Below are 9,846 nucleotides of genomic sequence, written 5' to 3'. Positions count from 1 at the left end.
AACCTTGGGGAGCCAAATCACCGGATTTCGTCAACAAGCTCTTGAGAGCTTATATGAAGCTTGGGAGAGGTACAAGGAGTTGCAAAGGTAATGCCCACATCATGGGTTGGATGCTTGGTTCCTAGCTATAATATTCTATAATGGATGTTGTGCCGAGTTCCGAAGGATTCTTGATTCCGCCAACAATGGGCGGTTTGATCAAATTGACACCGATATTGCTCATGCCACAATCGAATCCATGGCGATCCATGATGCACAATATGTCAATTCCCGAAGTGTGCCACTCAAGGGTAAGGAGGAATATTCCGATAATCCCGTCTTGTTAGCTCAAATTGCCTTACTCCAACAACAATTGGCGGAACGAGATGCTAGGGATTCTCTTCAACAACTCAATGTCGTGTCCTCTACTAGTCAAATCATTATTTGTGAAGGTTGTGGGGGTGCGGGTCATTATGCCGCTCTATGCCAAGCTAGTATGGAGGAGGTATGTGCTTATCAAGCTTTTAGACAAAGTTCTTATCCACCGGGTACATTTCAAATACTTACAACCCGAATTCAAAATTTCATCCGAACTTGTCTTACACAAGCAACAATGTGCTAAACCCTCAACCCCAACAAAATTTTGTGCCCCAACCAAAAAATAGTGATGTCCCTCAACAACAAAAGTACAATCCCCCACCGGGTTATCAAAATTAAAACCAACAACAAAGACCACCTCAACAAAATCACCAGCAAAATCAAGGTCCACCACAAAATGGCCAACAAAATAACCAAGGAGGGGGAAAACTTGAAGCTTTGGAGGTACAAATGCAAAGGGAATTATTGGCTCAAATCCAAAAGAGTGATCAAGCCCACAATACCGCTATCAAGATGCTAGAGAATCAATTGGCTCAATTAGCCGCATCTAGCTCTTCAAGAAATACCGGCCAACTACCTCCCCAAGGTATGCAACCACATGAGACCGTTAATGCTATTTCTTTGAGAAGCGGTACAAGCTATGATGGGCCATTAACACGGCTGTCGCAACCCTATCAAAAATAAAACCAACTGGCTCTAACTAATGCAACAGAGGCAAGTCGGGTATCGTATCCACATGGAGATTGGAATTCAGTAAGCTAAACTAAGTCTGTCTAAGTAACCGTTTCTTGGGGATTTTGATTTGATTTGACTAAAATACTAAACGAAATGTAAAGCAGATATTGAAATAGGAGATTAATCAGATAGAGAGAAATATGGCAGGATGTCGGTTCACCATGATATCACAATTCTGCTAATGGAAAGGTCAGTCGGTCTGATGTGATAAGGATAAAGGAAATGTCCTTTCAGTCCGCTATCTGCCCTAAAATACTACTAACTTAGCTTTCACCCTTATTAGTGTAGTCTATTGTTCATAACAGGTATGTTCATTTCAATCTCTCGATCTAGGTCTAAATTTAACCGGATTAACTAGTTTAGAAGCGTGCACTCAACTAAACGATTACAATTAAATTGCTATGAATCAATTCTCACAATCAAAACCGTCTAACCAATTATTGCATCATCGTTAAACTACCATGGTTCCCCTAATCCTAGCATAAAGGGAATTAGCTACGCATAACAACTAATAAAGCAATAACGAAAGATAAGACAATAATAGGCATGATAGAAAGGGATGCAAGGGAGAATTAAATCAAATAGAGAGAGAGTAAGAGAAAGATTACACTCGTAAAGGATCCGTAAAATGGAAGGGCAAAGTAACGGTTGAACAGAATAGAAGGGTCCAAGAGATATCAAGGAGATCCCTAAATCTAATTGAGTCTCTCCTATTTATAGGAGAGAAACTTTATTAACCTAATACGATAATTAAAATATCAAAATAAATAAGTACACGCAAGGAAGTCCCGCGTCAGATAGGAAGTTACTCGATCGAGAAGATTGAAACAGCTCGATCGAACAACATCTCGCAAAAACCTCTCGATCGAGTGGAAAGACTCCTCGATCGAGTACCACCATTTTAGCACCTCTCGATCGAACACAATAAGTATTCGATCGAGGTCTTGTCATCAACACAAAGCCTTCGATCGAGCATATAGGCTATCAAAAGTTCTCGATCTATGATTCACCACTGAAGTCAGCTCATTTGGACGTTGAATTTTGATGGTGCGGGTCATTGTCCGCCATCAAACACATTTATACCCAACTACTAGCATAGCAAGCAAGTCGGGGTCGATCCACGGGACGGGGGTACTCAAATTGTTCAATCTAATCGTAGTTGCACTTAGGATTGTCACAATTGATTGGAATTAATTGATTCTAAACTAATGAAAGCAATAAAGTAAAACAAGCAATAAAGCAAATAAAGATGTAAACAAATAATAAAGGATACTAGGATGTCATGGGATCATAAGAGAATCATGGTAAGATAGCATAAATGAGGTATATAGAAGCAAGCAATTTATTATTGTTGGAATTAAGCTAGTTCATGTCAAATAATTCATAAGAAGATTTGGGTCCCGGAGCCGAGTCTTTTGTGACTGTACAACACCTACAAGTCGACTTAATTCTTCCTATTAAACTACATGCATGATAAACCAAATCCTAGGAAAACTTACGTCTCGGAGCCGAGTCGATTAAGACTTTACAACACCTACAAGTCGACTTGGGTTTTCCCTATTCAACTCTATACATGGTCTAATGAGGCTCGAGTTGGTTTATGTCTTACAAGCCTCATTTAAAAGATAAGAGATGATAAAAAAATGCAAGGTTTCATAGTCTAGCATTTCATAAAACATAACATGTTCATAAGTTGAAGAACAATAAGCAAGCATTCATATGAACTAATTAAGCATAAATCTATCCCATGATTAACTCCTCTAATCTCCCACTAATCCTAGTTAAGTAACTACTCACTTATTATCATGGGAAACATGTTATCAATGGTGTCAATCATCACAACAAGTATAAACATGATAAGGGAGTGAGGAAATAAACAATAAAGAGTAAAGAGTAAAGAGATTATACCAAACTTAAGATGAATAATTGGAAAGGAAAGAATAATAGAAGAAAACTTGATTGATTGATGAAGAGTTGTCAATTCTCCAATAATAACCCAATAATCTTCAATTACCCAATAATAAACTTGAACAATAATTAAGGAAATATTAATGTGTATTTGTGGAATGATTGAGATTAATCTATTATAATCTACTTCTAATCTAATCTAAGAAAGACTTGCCTCCACTAAGAGGGGTCACTTCATTGATTATTACACATGGAGGATATATAGTGGTACATCATTAGGTTAATCAAGGGTAGATTAGTAAATAACAATGATAAGTGTTGAAAAGAGTTTTGCAAGTCCCGAGGGAAATGCGCGGATCATGTAGCAACTCCTAGGGAGATCCGTGCGTCTTGGCTTGAGGCTCAGTTAATCCTGTAAGGGGATCCGCTCGGATCACTAGGGAGACGCTCGGATCATAGCTCCTTAATCCACCCGTCCCGTGGTCAGGCCACTCGGATCGTGTTATTCTGGTACGCTCGTCCTGTGCTCAGGACACATGGATCCGTTCACAGGGTCTTCTTCTTGTTTGGCTCAATAAAAATCCGCGGGGATTGTGTTGGGGAATGCAAGGATCTTTCCATCACTGCCCATTTCACTTTATTTATCTACTTAGGCCTTTAGTGTCGGTCTTCTCTTTGATGCTTGGTCATTAGATGCGATCCATTTAGCTCCATTTCACCTCATAAAGCAAGGTTAGCGATCTTTTCCTACCAAGGACACAAAACCTCAAAGAGTATGCAAAATGGGAAACTAAAGACAAGGAATGACCCATATATGTGCTAGAAAGCATGAGAACGAGGTTAATTCGGGGACTAAATGTGCTCAAATATGAGTCACATCAAATTTCTTCCGAGACGACTTCACGCATCCCAAGGCAGAAGTATTTCCGCTCCAAATCCACTCATCTCCTAAATGCAAGCTAAAGGGACAGTTCCAGGCTCAATTCCGCTACTTTCAGGTCCATTCCTGCAAATAAAGCGAAGCAAACCAAAGTAGAATATTCGGGGCATTTCGTAGCGTAAAGCTACGGGAACCGCATAGAAATACGTGCATAAGAGGCTTATAAAGACTATATAAAATGTACGTATCAAATCTCCCCAAACCAAACCTTTGCTTGTCCCCAAGCAAAAATATGCACTAACTAACTAATGGAACGGAATAAAAACTCAGAGCCAGCTAAAAATACCCACTTAAACCAATTTAATGCAAGCAAACTAATACTTACAGCAAAACTGTCAAATGCAAACGAGTTATAAGATGTTTATAATAGAGCTGAACTGTCGACCTTTGATAATGGACTCTCACGGGTCACTCTTCTATTATGAAGCAAAGGGTAAGTATATGAATGTAAGAGAGAGAAAAATAGCCACTCACCTAAACTACGACCCACATAAGCATGCATGCAACTAATATGATAGACAATTCTAACTACCGTACACATACATTCCAACCAATCGAGGTCCCATCACAGTCGAGGGCTTACAAAAGTTTGGAAAAGTGAGGCAATGGGTACGAAAAGGCAAAACATTTCTAGAAATGTGAGGTTAATAGCCAAGCTAGCTAACTAAACAGAACCAAATGAACCATATCTGATTCACAACCATTAGAAATAAGCACATATGCCCTTTATTTCGGCATACAAACTCACTAAACCGTATAACAAACAACTCCTCATACGATATAGAATAAGAATATAGGAGCAAAAACCGTTAACAATCAAATTCTTTTTTTTCACGGTTTCCTTTTTTTTTCGACTTTCTGTTTTTTTTCTTTCTTTTTTTTCAACTTCTTTTTTTCATCATTTCATCTTCCTTCTTCTTCATAAATTACCAACTCCCGATAATACAATACAGACCAAACTTGGCACAATAAATTATATAGCGCAAAAACATGCACTATACTAGCTTGACAAGGCAGGCTAAATTTGGATGTAGTTAAGGGTCAAAAGGCAAATTTGGCTAAATGTGGAGTTTAATGGGTAAAAATGAAAGAAAAAGGAAATGTAAGCACCTCCCTACATGTGACACCAACCACTAACCCGAATGTATGTAGGCAAAAAGCAATTGAATTTCATATACTTGCAAATTAATGATACATGTTATGCAAGGAGTAACTACTCATAATCCCACATGAACTGGTCATGAATGACACCGGTTTTAAGTCTCTAAATCTTAGAAATTATGAGTGGGTTGCCAAAATTTCAGGTCAAGTCTATTTGTTCAGATAAATTTTAACATTGACTCGTAGATATGCAATAAGACAATGCTAAAAGAATATTAGTTATTGTGTGGACGCGGGCCCACGGGGGCGAAAAGCGAGCAAGCATTTCTTGTGCATTTGTGGAGTCGCCACCAATTTATTGTGGAAAATTGGAAACTGTTCGAATACCTCGTGCCATGTCAATACACAAAGTAGTGACATGAACACCAAGAACTCGTTACCCTTAGCATTCTATGTCTAGAATGACTCTCGTGGATGCCAATGAACACAGATGTTCACAGAGATCTGGAGTAAGGGATGTGGGTACGTATTAGGAAGCTCTTTTGATCGAACACCTAATCCCGCCCGCCTCGATAGCGGCCTCTACTAATGATTAGGGAAATTATCTATACTCGATATGGTGTCGATTTATATGCATGCAATGCAACATCCATTAGATTAATCCTAGCATGTGAGAATTGACTAAGTCGGTTATCACGTAATTTAACATGCAATTGAGTCGAAGTAGGAATTTAAGATCGATTACATGTGAGAGCATACAAGCAATAAATAAAAAAATACAATAAAAAAATACAATGAAGAAAATTACAATAATTACAACGGGATTAAATGATTTACGTCGAAAATACATTTAAAACGGATAATTTTAGAAAAGAAAGAATAAATAAATAAACGAACAGAAATTAGGTGATAATACGATTAATAGTAAATTAAATACGTAAACTAATAAACTAGGTCAAGGCAGAAACGGGAGTTCAGAGACAGAACTCAACCAGGAACAGGCGCAGCAGAGCTGTGTTTTTTGGAAGAGGCACAGCAGATGCTGCGTCTGTTCATGAGCTCAGTTCTGGCTGTGAAGCCGGAATTGCAAATCGTTAATGCTCGTTGGTGATTTAAATGTTTGATTATATTATATGACTCGGATGGAAGTGGTTTAACAGATTATTTACATGTGATTGAGGTCATAAAAACGATAAAACATGGATAAAAACTAATTAGGATGAATTATTTACAAGATTAATAAGGTTAATTATGAGAATTAATAACAAACTAAACAAATTAATTAGGTTAAACAGGTTATTAAGACGGCGATGATAAACAGATGAAAATATATCAATGGTGAATTCCAGAGACTCAATATTAATGAAACGAACCTCTAAAAACCCGAATTGATTTTAATGACGAAAACCCGCAAAATGAATTATAAGGGATTTAAGTCGGGAATTTAAACGATGAATTAAATAATAAAGATTTACATGTTAGAATTATCATATTAGAATTATCGTGTTAATGAACAATGAACAAACAAAGAAAATGAAACAAACATACGAACAAAAAACGAAGGAAGAAGAAAGGAAGCAGGAACTGCGGCAGCCTCAGGAAGAGGCGCAGCAGGTGCTGCGTCCCTTCGAAGAGGCGCAGCAGTTGCAGCGTCCTTTCTTGACATTTGTCTCCTGATAATCCGTAAAAAAGGTTTGAAATAAGATTTTACAAATCGGTTTTAAGCGTATTTTCGACATAAATCTTACAATAATGATTACAAAAATAAAGAACAATAATTAACAGAAGGATTTACACCCTCAGACTTACATGTTTGATGAAACGATATTGACTAAGTTAACGTTTAGTGATGCTCGACTCGAATGTACAACAAAAGTGCCCTCTTAGAGGAAGTAAACAGATTGATTAAGTTGATTGATTGTGGAGTTGGTCAAATTGGCCGGTCATACAAAACGAGGCTGGTACTCAGAAGGATTCGAGCTTACGTGGTCGAAAGTTCAAGCACGTAGACGCCAATAAGTAAGAACGTGGTCTAGAATGCAAAGGGAGAAGAGAAGGGCGGACACTCGCGTGAGAAATATGTGAGACCGAAGGTATCTATTTATACTAATCACACATCGGAAATTAGGGTTTTCGGAGAAACTTTGGAAGTGAATCTCGAAAAGATACGAAACAATACGCAGAAAAGGACTGAGGAAGAGGCGCAGCAAGCACTGCGTCTCTTGGAAGAGGCGCAGCACCTGCTGCGTCTTTTCCTCATTGGTTTCCTCCCGCGGAAGAAAGATTTCCGTGTTTCTATTATGGAATAGCGGATTAATCTTATTTCCTTAATATTTTATATGATAATTTCGGGATATATTTTACCAAAGATTAAAATATTGGAAAAATATGGAATAGAAATATCCGGAACATTACAGAACATTCTGACTCGGCATTTTAAACGGTTATTAGAAAATGAAGACGGTTTTTGACCCGGACTCCAAATGTACTGTAATTACTGTCAAAACGACCGTATCGGCGCGTAGAAGACGATTATGAGGTAGACACAAGTGTTTGAGCGATCACTTGACGATAAACTTACAAACTGTCCCAAATCGTTCTGTGTACCAAACATGCGGCCCAATCATCACCGGGTGGTTTGCGGGAGGTGCGGAAATGAGGTATCTACAGATCCCCCACTTTGACTGAGGCTTGGACAAGGCGAAAGTCAAAGTATAGCCATCAGATCAATCGAATATTACAACCTGACGACTATGGCGACGCGAGGCGGTTCAAGGGGTCTGAACCAAGGACCTGTCGTCGGGAACATTTTAGAGTCTGTCGACTATCAGGGAGGGTCGTTTAAAGTCCATTAGACTACGTAAGGAGGCTCGCCAGCCATAAGAAGAGACCATACCTGAAATTCCTTGAAACTCCAAGGGGAAATAAAACGCGATATTGGAAGAGGCAGCAGGACGTAGGCAGGAACTGCTAGGAGAAATCTGCTTAGGTTGGCTTTTAAACAAACTTCAGAAGATCTTGGGGTCGATGTTGATCTCCACGTGTTGAGAAGGACAAATGTCTGTCCGTATACTCTCGTCGGGGAACATAATCGGGAATTGATCTCCATGTCTCGAGAGGGACGATTGGCTGTTCGTGTACCCTCACTGGGGGAACAGAACCGGGAACTGATCTCCATGTCTCGAGAGGGACGATTGGCTGTCCGTGTACTCTCGCTGGGGGAACAGAATAAAGGTGTGTCAAAACACCTGTCAGAAAATATCCGCTCTTTGTAGCAAGCAAAGTCTTGGTAAGAAATATATATTACGTCGGTGGTGATTGATGGGAGGTAGATGGCTCCTCCTCCTTGCACTGCCGAGCAGAGAGCTCGTTTGTGGCTCTGGTGGTTCTTGTCTTCGATCTACCTCGGAGACAAGGGAGAGAGGCTGTCGACGAAGCTTCTTCCCTTCCTTTCTGACCTGAGTGGCCTAGGCCGTTGGTATTGGGTCACTGCTGGCTTTGCGGTCCTCATTCGCTATATGAGGGCCATGGTTCGTCCAGAGTTGATAGAGAAAGGGACTTCTCCTGCCACCGTTGGCCCTAGACTGTTGCTAGAGGTATGAACCTTCATTTCGTATCATGAATGATCTTTTCCTTTTCTTATCAAATCACGAAAGATCGTTATTGATTATCTTATCTTGTAGGCGTGGGTGTACTCCTACTTTCCGAGTCTCGCGCCCAAGAGGACGGAGCCAGTGGAGAGAGCCTATCCCGTTGTGAGGGATTGGCTGATGTGTCGCACGAAGAGCCAGCGTTCGTTTCACGACGTCTGTCGACGGGACGTGAAGGCTCTGCAGTTGGAGGGCGTGAGTACCTTCGACTCACCTTTCTTCGTTTGCTTTTTCATTACTTTCTTTTAGAACTGATCATAAGAATGACCTCTTGTTTGCTTTTCATAGTGGGTGCCCAGGCCTTGGGTGGACTACACTGGCGTCCCTCCTTTTGTGGCTGAGGTCCTTCGACCTAAGAACTCGAGCCGGTTGCTTTTGAGGATGTCGATGGGTCATATGTGGTACTTGGGCGAGCGCTTGGCTCGTCAGTGCTCCCAAGATGTCTTGACGGTTCCCATCGATCCTCCTCGGACGATGTTCAGGGAGCCTTCCGATGCTGAGAGGGAGGCTGACTTAGCTGGCGACGCCCTCCTTCTTCCTGGTGAGGACTACTCAGCGTTCCTCTACGGGAGATTGGTGTACTGGCCAGTCGTGGTAAGTGCTTTATTCTTTTTCGATTGACATGAAAACATGATGAATGAGCATCAATTAATGAAAACCATTTGAATTTTGCAGGAGGTTGAGGTGGCGGGCATCGAGCCCCCAGCGTACCTCGAGACCCTTGAGTACAGTGATGCGACGGGGATGACGACGATCTCCGAGCTTCGTGACTTTGACGCGGCGGAGAGAGATGCTGGTCTAGACGAGTGGCAGCATCTGATTCGGAGGGTATGCTCCCCAACTTGTATAATTTTGTGTAAGAACAAATTTGTTTAAATTTATCAAATTATTGAGGATCCTTGAAACGTAGGTTGCGCCATCCCGATTCGTGGCTTTGTGGAGGGTAGCCAACCGGCTACGGTCTATTGCCATCGAGGCACTTGCTGGCGGTTGAGGATGTCAGGTATGAACCTTCCATTTACTTCATTTTTGAATTTTCTAACTCTTTATGTTTGAAATGATTGCATGAGCTAATTCTTGTCGTTTGCAGAGGGAGCGTGACTTGGAGCGAGAGCTAGCTCAGTCCCGACAGGAGACGGCTCGCCTGCTGAGGGA

General features: G+C 40.7%; 1 non-coding gene across 1 annotated transcript; it reads right to left on the bottom strand.

Moving 5' to 3' along the window:
• LOC141650601 (small nucleolar RNA R71) lies at positions 1–108 on the bottom strand. The gene has a single exon (XR_012546624.1). It is a non-coding gene; the product is annotated as a small nucleolar RNA R71 (small nucleolar RNA).
• Positions 109–9,846: the final 9,738 nt, after the last annotated feature.

This window comes from Silene latifolia, chromosome 3, assembly GCF_048544455.1.
Source record: "Silene latifolia isolate original U9 population chromosome 3, ASM4854445v1, whole genome shotgun sequence".
Taxonomy (NCBI): domain Eukaryota; kingdom Viridiplantae; phylum Streptophyta; class Magnoliopsida; order Caryophyllales; family Caryophyllaceae; genus Silene; species Silene latifolia.
This window is presented reverse-complemented; position numbering and strand designations above follow the sequence as displayed.